The sequence below is a fragment of the Mastomys coucha genome, unplaced genomic scaffold (genome assembly GCF_008632895.1).
Source record: "Mastomys coucha isolate ucsf_1 unplaced genomic scaffold, UCSF_Mcou_1 pScaffold16, whole genome shotgun sequence".
NCBI classification, from domain to species: domain Eukaryota; kingdom Metazoa; phylum Chordata; class Mammalia; order Rodentia; family Muridae; genus Mastomys; species Mastomys coucha.
The window spans coordinates 60,688,326-60,699,029 of record NW_022196898.1 but is presented as its reverse complement, the minus strand read 5'-3'; the positions used below and the strand labels follow the sequence as shown (position 1 = coordinate 60,699,029).

At 33.8% G+C, this 10,704-nt stretch overlaps 1 long non-coding RNA gene across 1 annotated transcript in view; it reads left to right on the top strand.

Annotated features, from left to right (window-relative positions):
- Positions 1–298: 298 nt before the first annotated feature.
- The window catches only part of LOC116093660, a 25,535-nt gene continuing 15,129 nt past the window's right edge, over positions 299–10,704 (top strand). The window contains exon 1 of the long non-coding RNA XR_004119780.1: positions 299–359. This is a non-coding gene — a long non-coding RNA (uncharacterized LOC116093660). The remainder of the gene's footprint in view (positions 360–10,704) is intronic.

Sequence of the window (10,704 nt, the reverse complement as noted above, 5' to 3'; positions counted from 1 at the left end):
GAGTAAAGAAAGAACAGCAGTCACCAAGATTGTTTGTTTTCTCATCGTATGATGGCTCAGAATGATATGCAGTCAATTAAAAAACTGACTTTAAGCTGGATGGTGATGGCACACGTCTTTAAACCCAGCACTTGGGAGGCAGAGGCAGGCAGATTTCTGAGTTTGAGGCCAGCCTGGTCTACAGAGTGAGTTCCAGGACAGCCAGGGCTACATGGAGAAAACCTGTGTCGAAACCCCACCCCCCAAAAAAATTGACTTTAAATTTTGAATTTTTATTTTTTTTCTAAAGTACGGCAGGTCTTTTGCAAACTGGAGAAGTGAAAGAATCATGGCTTATAGGCAGCCAAGTAGGCACAATGGTGAGTAACTATGTTTTACCATTTTCTCTGTTGGTAATGCCAAGATATTTCATAGGCCCAGAGTACTACTAAATGCATGTTTAAACCAGAGAATTTTCAGTTTATGATAAATTTTTTGGGATACATCATCAACATAAGCCAGAAAAATCAACCAATAGCATATTATTTAATTCTTCTATTGAAAGTTAGCTTAAAATCTTGAAAATATTTACACATATCAATGATGTTTTTCTTTTTCTTTTGTCTTTTCAACAAATATTCACTTATCCTTTTCTGTGCTTAGACATTGATCCTAGTACCTTTTGCATGCTAGTTAAGTATTCTACCACTGAGGCCTAGTGTAGCCCAGAAAATACTTTTAATAGTGTTGAATTATGAAAGTTTGATAAGTATGTCTTAAAGTAGAACCTGAACACTAAAATTGAACATAGAATGCTTGAAGAGTATTTTTATAAGACATTTTAACAATTGAGAAGTGAAAAAATGTCTGCCTTTAGCTGTGTGTAAATTCATGTCTAGAATTTTCTTGTCTGAAACAGCTGAGCGATAATATACATAAAGCAGTATTTGTCATATTACCTAGGTTTTAACACCCTTAAAATACTTTCATGTTACACCTTCAATTTACAAATTCTATTCATTATTTTAGCCCATTGTTTCTTGTTTAAAAAATCAAGTTATGTTAACCAACTCATTTCTTTTTATTTTAGGTTTCAATCTGAATATATACCTTTTATATAATGTTCATTTTGGGTTCCATTAATCACAACTACTATGTAAAGTATTTCACTGTATTAAAAATACAAAATAAGTATTTTTCAAAATATGTAAATAACTATTTATCATCTCTGAGTCAGATTCACATTTAATTTTGACCAAGGGGAAAAAAGTATAGTAGTTGGTTAAAAAAAAACACTGTCACTAATCATGAATAAAATAAATTTTCTTAATTAGCCATTATAGACCCTGTGACATAGAGTTCCCATTTATCCTTCTGCTAACCTATTAAGTTTCAAAAACAATGGTACTATAAGAAATGTTCCAGTTTGTTCAATACTGTTTCCCAAGCACACCAAATATTTGGTTTGAGTTTATCATTTAGGAAAATAAAAAAGAAAAGAAAGAAAAAGGAAAGGATCTGAAATAACATAATCAGAAGTGAACCAGGAAATATTACAACAGAAAATAAATTCAAACTATAATAAGAGAATATTTTTTAAAAAGGAAATGGATGAACAAGTGGTTGGAAATGCTTCAGAAGTGAAGATCACCCAGGGCTCCTATGGGGACTGCTTTTGCATAGGACCAGAGTTCAGTTCCCAGACCCAAGTCAGGCTTCTTCTTAACTTTCTTTAACTCCACCTCTTATGGACTCTCGAAACATCTGCACATACAGGAATACACACACGCAAGCCATGCCCACACACACACTCCCATAATTAAAAATACACTATTTTTTTAAAAACTGAATAAATGAAATACCTTCTGTATTTTGATATGGGTGTTTGATGTGCTTTGAGAACATAACTGTGATCAGTCTTCATGAAATATAACAGACAGGGAACAAATGTGTCCATATAGGTCTAGACTTTTTATCTAATTTTTTTATTTGTTGGATGGTATTTTTATGGCAATTTCTTCACAGCTCAGGTCGGATCAAACATGTGATCTTCCCATGTTCTGTGATTACAGGAATGTACTACTAAACCTGGCTTATTGTTTAGTTTTATGATTACCCTGCCCATTATTTGAACGAGATAAATTTATATATATTTTCAAGCAGTTATAAAAGTTTATTATTTGAAAATTTTATTTGTGTGTGTGTACTTGCCATGGTATGCATACATGCTGGTGCCAACCTGTGCCACAGGGTCTATGTGAGGTATGAAGATATCCTCCAGGATTCACTTCTTTCCTTCCTCAGTGTGACTCCAGGTGATTAAACTCGTCTTTTGGGCTTGGCATCAAACTTTCTTTTGAACACCTAGACAGCCTATTGTTTTGTTGATGTGTCCTATCTCTGTTTTCCGCCTATTTTAACATAGCACTTAACCTTCCAGAAGACTGCGATTGTGTTAATTTTAATGAGACATATGGTTTAAATTCTATAAGGAAAGCTTTTTAAAGAAGCTAGTAGGGACACACACAGAATGGTGGTTTGCACTTGTGTAACCTGGTTGGAAGTACAGACATGTGCTGCTTATCTATGACCATCAAGATGAGGACAGGTTACAGTGTGACAGTTCCTAAAGTATATCACAAGTAAAGAAATCCAAGCAATAAAAGTCATACCTGGGACTCACAATAGCTCAATGTCCTATTGAACAGTTTATGTAACTAAAATTTCATCTTCATCATGTATTTAATGGGCTTACTACTGGATGAAAATTATTACATGAAAAGACACTGCAAATAAATTTTGTTATTATTTTTTTCGTTAAGTAAATGAAAATTATGAAAAAAGAAACAGGTGCTCCTGTCACATGTAGTACCTCAAGAGCTGCAAGTCTGCCCATGAAAAGCAGACATTGAGTTTCAACACTGAGCAATTCTGACAATTACTTGCATGTCTCCAAAATGTTAAGTCTGCTGAAGTACACTGCACCATTTAAATTCTTCTGTAAGGGATACACAGCAGACTGCCATTCATTATCTAACAAAGTTACATTTTTAAAAGTACATTTCTATAGAAACCCAGTGATTGAAAGATATATTATTTTTCCTCTTAAACAATAGAAATATTTGTTAGAGAACAAGCAATTATTTTAAAAAAATATTTTCCATCTGCCAGGTCCCTCTAGACAAAAGTATAATGTTAATACAATATTACATTAAGGAACATTATAACTGATAGTTTATATTATTCTCAGTGGCCAGTTGGGAGCTTCAGTTCCACTAAGTACAAGCAAAATCCATCTTGTGTAGCTTAAGAATTAGTCACTTGTGGTTTATCTGCTATAAAATTATAACTTATAACCACAAAAAATGGCTCCATTTACTTTTCTGAGCTGTGGGTTGTTCAGTTGGTGGCAATAGCAGAAGCATATCAGGCAGTTAACTAAGACTTATGGAATGGAAAGATTCTGCTCTGCAGACTAAAAATATAGTCAAACAAGGGATAAAGGAGTGAAAGTATTTTCTTAACAAGAACATGTTTATAGAAAGACAAGCTTATAGAGAGAGGTGTGCATGTATGAATATATTTATAATTAAAGAAAATTCGATATTTAAAAATAAAAAAATACATTTATATGAAGGACTTCAACCAGGAGCTTAGTTTTTATTGTTCTATCATTGGCATTCCTTTTTGTTTATTTGTTTTGTTTTGTTTTTTAATGGGTTTTATTCTGTAGTCTAGGCTGGTCTGAAACTTACTATATAGCTCATGGTGGTCTTAAATGTATGTTCATAATCACTGAGATTACCGGCTTGAGTTAACACGCCCACGTTTGTCACTGAAATATGTTTTAGGATATATCCAGACATTTTAAATATTAAAAGAAGATAATATTTTAGAAATAATATTAAGTCATTATAAAATTTAAATGTAGAGGCTCAAGAGGAGGCTCAACACGTAAGAGTAATTGTTGCTTTTTTAAAGGACCCAGGTTTTGTTTCTAGCACTCAAACGGGGTTTCTAACCATCAATAGCTGCAGTCCCATGGAATCTGCTGTCCTCTTCTTACCTTTGTGGATATCAGGCATGCACATAGTGTACATACATACATGCAGGGGAAGCGCTTTTACACAGAAGATAAAAATAAATAATGTAAATTATTTATCATAAATAATTGTAAGTTAATTTGTGATATTAGAAGTTTGAAAAATAAATCAAACTGTCTGATATAAAATAACAATGAATTAAGATTGTAGTTTTGAATGAGAGCCATGAAAAGCAGACACACACAAAATGTATTCTTGTTGAATTGTTTTGATTTTGGGTAGCATTTTGTTTTCTCAGTTATCTCTATCATATGCCAATAAACCTTTACTAGATGGATAAATGCCTATAGGTTAAAAAACCATAAAAACAAAACCACACATCTTCAAGTCTGTAGGATTTTAATTTCTAGCAATATAAATTTTAGACTTCATTTCTAGATCACACAAGAAAACTATGGTGGCTTCAGATATACATAAAGAAGAGAAGTTAAGGAATTTGTGGGAAGAGAAAAGAGAGTGCCCATCTTTCCACAGGTCTGGAGTAGTTGATTAGTTTCATGTTAGAACCCATTAGCTATGTGTTAAAATTATTATTAAAAACAAAAACAAAAAAATCACACCAAAAGCAATTATTCTCAGAACAACTCTTTTCAATGGGAACATTTTCCCCTGTGGCATCTCTGCTCTTTATTTTAATTGAATAACAAGAATGATCTCATTTACATACTCAATTTCAATTATAGGAGCAAGATGTGTGCTCCTATAGACAGACAGGGGTAAGAGAGAAGTAAATGTTTGGTAGGCTTTTAGGTATTTTTAAGAATAAATATCATATATTCAAACTGCCTTTCTAATACCAGTTTTGTCTAAATTTTATTTTAGTAGTGGATGATTAATTCAACTTGTTTGTTACTGAAATTATTATTTTAACCTCTGTAACTATAGTGAAGTCATTTTAGGAAATAAACTTCTTAGACTGACTGAAGAGTTTCAATTAATCCTAAAACCAGCCCCTGGCTGTCACTTTCATCAGTCTGACCATGCATATACATTATTCTTGCATGTCTTCAGTTATTGCAGGTGTGCTAAAATACATATAGGTTATTTTTATATATTGCTGACTAAATACGCCTTGTAAATTGGCAAACTATAAAGTACTTTTCTGTTATTACTTGAGGATATATGAATGATTTTTGTAAACAAATGTGAATACATTTCCATACTAACAAAAATATATAGTATTAAATTCCTCAAAAGAGGTTTAGTATATTAATAGATGATAAATTATCATTAATGATGGTTTACTTGTTTTATGGAAGAAAACATTTAGCCTAACTCATCCATTACTTTTAGACAGTAAGGTGTATATTGAAGTGATTTGTTTCAAGTCCCTTGTCTTGTCCAATATTTGTTACAATGTACTGACTTCCATTCTCATTTTTGATCTACGTATGTAAGTGCATGAATTCTTTCTGTTACATATTCAAATGCAGTTCCCAGTTGCTTATTTTTGCCTGTCTATAGCAATTAATGATAATGTTACATGTTTGTTCATCTAAAGAAACAGGATGCTATTTAAAAAACAGACTAAATAGACTTCCCCCTATTCACTAGGTAAGGGAATTATTTTCAGGATGATATTGGAAGAGAATAGACATTTCTGGATAAATAAGAAAGTTTACTCACAAACATAGCTCATCTCTGGTTAAAACACAAGAAAGCCACTAAATAGAACAAATAAATGGGACTATTATTCAGACATGAAGCTAGTAGAAGATAATTAAGTATAATTCACTTTTTGTTTTTGGACAATTTTTAATACCAAATTGATAAGATAGGTGAATAGAATATACTTTTCTTATATAATTGTAATCTGTCAGTTGAGGTGTGGATTTCTGAGGCTTAAGAGGGAGAAAGGAATGAGAGATGATAGGACTCAAGGCATAAAGCAAGATCCAACTAACATTTATTGTACATTAACATCTGAATACCAAGAATAAGTTGAGACAGCACATCCATCATATGCTTTCTCAGGGTTTTGTTGCTGTGAACAGACACCATTACCAAGGCAACTCTTAGAAGAAAAACATTTCATTGGGGTTAGCTTACAGGTTCAGACGTCCAGTCTATGATCATCAAGGTAGAAGTATTGCAGCACCCAGGCAGATATGGGGCTAGGGGAGCTAAGAGTTCAACATCTTTTTCCTAAGGCAAACAGGAGATTGGCTTTCAGGCAGGTAGCAGGATGGTCTTAGGTCACATGCCCACAATGACACATTTCCTCCAAGAAAGCCACACCTACTCCAACAAAGCCACACCTTCAAATAGTGCCACTCTCTGGGCCAAGCATATTCAAACCAACATACACAGCAAATCTCACTCATTATATTTAAAAATTAATAAAGTTTTAGTCAATTAAAGGCACACCCGTCTATTTACTACTGTGCCTCACTCATTGGCCAAGTAGCTTCATGGTGTGTTTCCCTTCTTCCTGCCCATGCTCTGGTGTGTGCTTCCCTTCCTCCTGCCCATGCTCTGCACTTCCACTTTCTCCTTTCTTTCCTGTTCTTGTGCTCTCCTTCTCTTCCTCTTCCTGCTCTTCCTCCTCTTCTTCATATTTTTCTTCCTCATTCCATTCTGGGATTTTGAATATTGAACTCACGGGCTTGTGCTTACAAGACAAGATTTTCACCACTGAGCTATATCCCCGTTTTCCTTTTATTTATTTATTTGATATATTTTATGACACAGTCTCATTAAGGTATGCATATTATCTTTGAACATACACTGTATCCCAGACAGTCACTGACATTGCAGCCTCCCTACTCAGACACTGAGTAGCCAGGATGTTACAGTCACAGATTTATTTTTTGTTATCCCAAGAACTAAATAATAATTAGTATTCTTTTAAAATTTTGTTTACTCCTATTTCTCAAATGATAAAGTGTTCCCAACAGTATCTTCTCTAATTCTAATATCTGACATATGTAAATGCCCATTAAATATTTGATGAGTGAGAAAACAAATGGAGTTGCTGGTATTATCTAAAACTTCAGATATAATTGTAAAGAAATTACTTCAGATAAAGAAACTTTTGGATTTGTTCTGTTTTACTAGCTCTTGTGGTTTTGATGACTCTTAAGAATCTACCAAGTCTCACTTTGCTATATCCAAAGTAACTCTGTCAAAGATGAAATATCAAGGGTTCAGGAGCTATGTACCATGAAACAGGGTCAGAGTCTAAGTACTAGAATAAATTATGTACCTACAAAGCAATAATTCAGTAAAATTTAATGTTTCAGGAAAATATGCATTTTTATTACAGCACAATACCATAATCACCATTTTGAATAATAGAGTACATTTCCTAAAATATTGAAGAAACTTGTAAAAATATTCAGAAAATGACAACTTAGGTAAATATTCTCTCTTTTCCTCTTAACACAGTAAAGCTTTTTCTCTTCATTTTACTTTTAAGATTTCCTCAGAAAATTCTTCAAAAATATGCATGTGCTGTAGACATAGAATTTTCCCCTAAATCTGTGAGATTACTAAGGTTATATAAATATAACCTTCCTGAACGTTACTGTTGTACCATTCTCTTAGTTCCATCCCAATATATATTGCTATTGAAAAAAGAGAATGGTTTTGTTTATTTCTAACTGCTGGGGCCTTGTACCTGGCAGGGTGCCTGGCTAATAATGAAATATTTTATTAATAAATGATAAATATTTCACTAGTTGGTGACCAGAAAGCAATCCATTTTGTTGTCTAATTCCTAATTCTAGATTCTGATTATGGAAGCAACATAGAGATGTAGAGAGAGTGACATGAATATTAACATGAAAGAAGCCAGTTGACCTACAAAATTGGAAACTATTTTTAACCTGTTCTACATGTAACAAAGATGGTAAAAAAGTTCTAGATATAGATACAAAAAAAAAAAGTATGTGCTATGTCACGAACTCATGCCTAGGACATATTGAGTGTCCCTCCCTCCACCAATTAACTAAGCAACTCCCATCTTTGGGAATACATTTTCATTTTTAATAAAAAATATCACAATTTTATTACTCTGTGTACATGATTAAATTCTTTGTCTTATGACAAAACAACTAGATATATTAGCAGATGCTCCTGGGCTCATATCTGTAACAAAATGGCTAAAATCAAATCAATCCTAATGAATAACACATAACTTGACTTGATACCTCACTCATGTAATTTTTAATAGTAAAATATGTTTTTAGTTTTCTCTGTATTGCTAGAAAGTAGATTATTCCATACTATTTCAAAAACAGCATTTAAGAGGTATGTACTGGAAAAACAAAACAAAGCAAAACCAACAGAATGGAATATTTTATTTTCTTAATAAATAGGATATTTATTTTATATTTATTATTATTATTATTATAACTTATGTAATTATATACTATTTCATTATATTATTTATATATTTAGAATAATATATGTATTATCCTAAGCTTAAGATGATTCAATTTAGGATTTTCAGCTTTACAAAAATGTACAGGTGACACATATTCAATAGAGACTGAAATAGACATTTGTAACTGTTGTGCCAGGAAGTGTTCCTTAACCCTAACTGACCACCAAGGAGATGATTCTGATGCAATCACTCCTGGGTCTATTTATACAGGCTCGAGCTTGGGCCCTACCACCATCTCTGATGCAGCAGAACAGGAGGGGTAGCCTTGAGCCTAGTTTTAAGCAAGCATTTATAGAGACAAGGAAGGGGTATCTAGCCTGGCCCACATCTTATGGGGGGGCATTATGGCCTTCAACATAATTGGCTGGTTCTGGGAGCCAAATCACAAATTTAATTTCTGTTTTCCTCCTGACTGGTGGTTGTTAGGAAGTGTCAGGGGCAGGCTTGTAATCTGGAGGTGCAGACTTCTTGGGTCATAACTAGGAAACTGGTTATAGATGCAGGTTTTGTTGGGGATAATCTAGAAACTGGTGGTAGTCACAGGTCTTATTGGGGTCTAATCTGGAAACTGGTGCTAGATACCAGTCTATTAGTTAACTTGAACCTTAGGTCAGGTTCTCTGAGATGGAGTCTGAAGATTTGGTCTCTCACAACATCCTTTTGCAACTGGCCTTTGCATTTTCATTAAAATGGGGATAAAAGTGCATCTCTACTTTCACCTTCTGTATTTTACTTTAAATCTGACTTCTGATTTACTGTAAGCAACCTATTGCATTCCTCTTCAATACTGAAGCACAAAAGTAAACCATTGTCCTAGCCCTGTATTCATTCTTCATTCCATGAAAACTGAAGCTTCAAAAAAAAAAAGGTGATCCTCCTTCAAAAGTCAGCAATCACTCACAGAAGTGAAGATTACATTCTAGATCAGAAGTAATTATCTTAGAGGACCCAGACTCTTTCATGAATGGCAGTAACTAACTTAGAGCTGCTTTTCAGATGGGAAACGGTTAGGTTGATGGATGATTGTTACTATTTTTGTTGTTGTCATTTTTGTTGTTGCTGCTGTGATAGAGCTAGTATCTCTACCCTTGCTCTAGGCTTCTGAATGAATACCAGCCATTGTTCTGCTCCGATATCTAGAGTAGAGGGCGCTATTGGCAAGTATCACTGTTGGCAAGCTATTCAGATATCAGAGGCATGTAGGTCATTTGCAATGTCTCCTTCCTGTGGTTGTAAAACTGTAAGACTAATTATGATTCAAAAGACTAGGCTTTTAGTCAAGTCTCTGACTCATGGTAGAGATGTGACATCTTGAACGTCCCAGAGTTTCATAAGATTATCATCTAGGCACTGGCTTTCTGATAAAAAACAAAGCTTTATCGTTGCTTGTTACTTTAAGAGTTAATCTAAGTGAGCTAGTCAATCTTATAGAACATTCTCAAGAAGAACATGCCATTTCTTGAGACTTTAAAAATAACACAAAAGCCATCTAAAACATAGGCTAGCCTGATGCCATCTCTGGCTCTTGCCTACTCCTGCTCCAAGAAGTCTCTTGGCTCTGTAATGTGTTCCAGCACTGTCTGCTCTCCATATCACAGGATATTTCTTCTCCACTTTTCCCTTTGGTCATGTTCATAAACATGTGCTCTACCCTAATAGCCCCATTGGCTATTGTCCATTCTCACCCCTTGAGTGTATTTTAGTTTACTATTTAATAAACTATTTTCTTCATTATACTCTTTGTTTCATATGAACTTTTTAATGATGACCACAAATACTTGAGAACTGAGGAAACTCCAAAGGAAGTTCTAAGCATCATGTTGTCATACTGTGTGTGTGTGTGTGTATATGTGTGTGTGTGTGTGTGTGTGTGTGTGTGTATGCATGTGTGTGTATGTGTGTGTGTATGTTTGTGTTGTAGTTATTTTGAGAAAGAATCTTGTTATGTAGCTTAGGTGAGATGATGTTTTGCCTAAGCCTTGAGTTGGCTACAACTATAGACATTTTCCATCTTGTCTGACTTAAATGTTTTTGTAACTTAGAATATTTTTCAACTTACTTAAGTTTATCAAAATATAATTGTACCAGAAGCCGAGAATCACCTTAATTTAAGACCTTTAGTGAAATATAAGGCAACATGTGATATAAAGGAGACTTTGAAAGGAAAATTCTTCCTGTATTCCAGACTTCTGCACTAATAACCATTTATCAGAGAGTGCATACCGTATTTGTTCT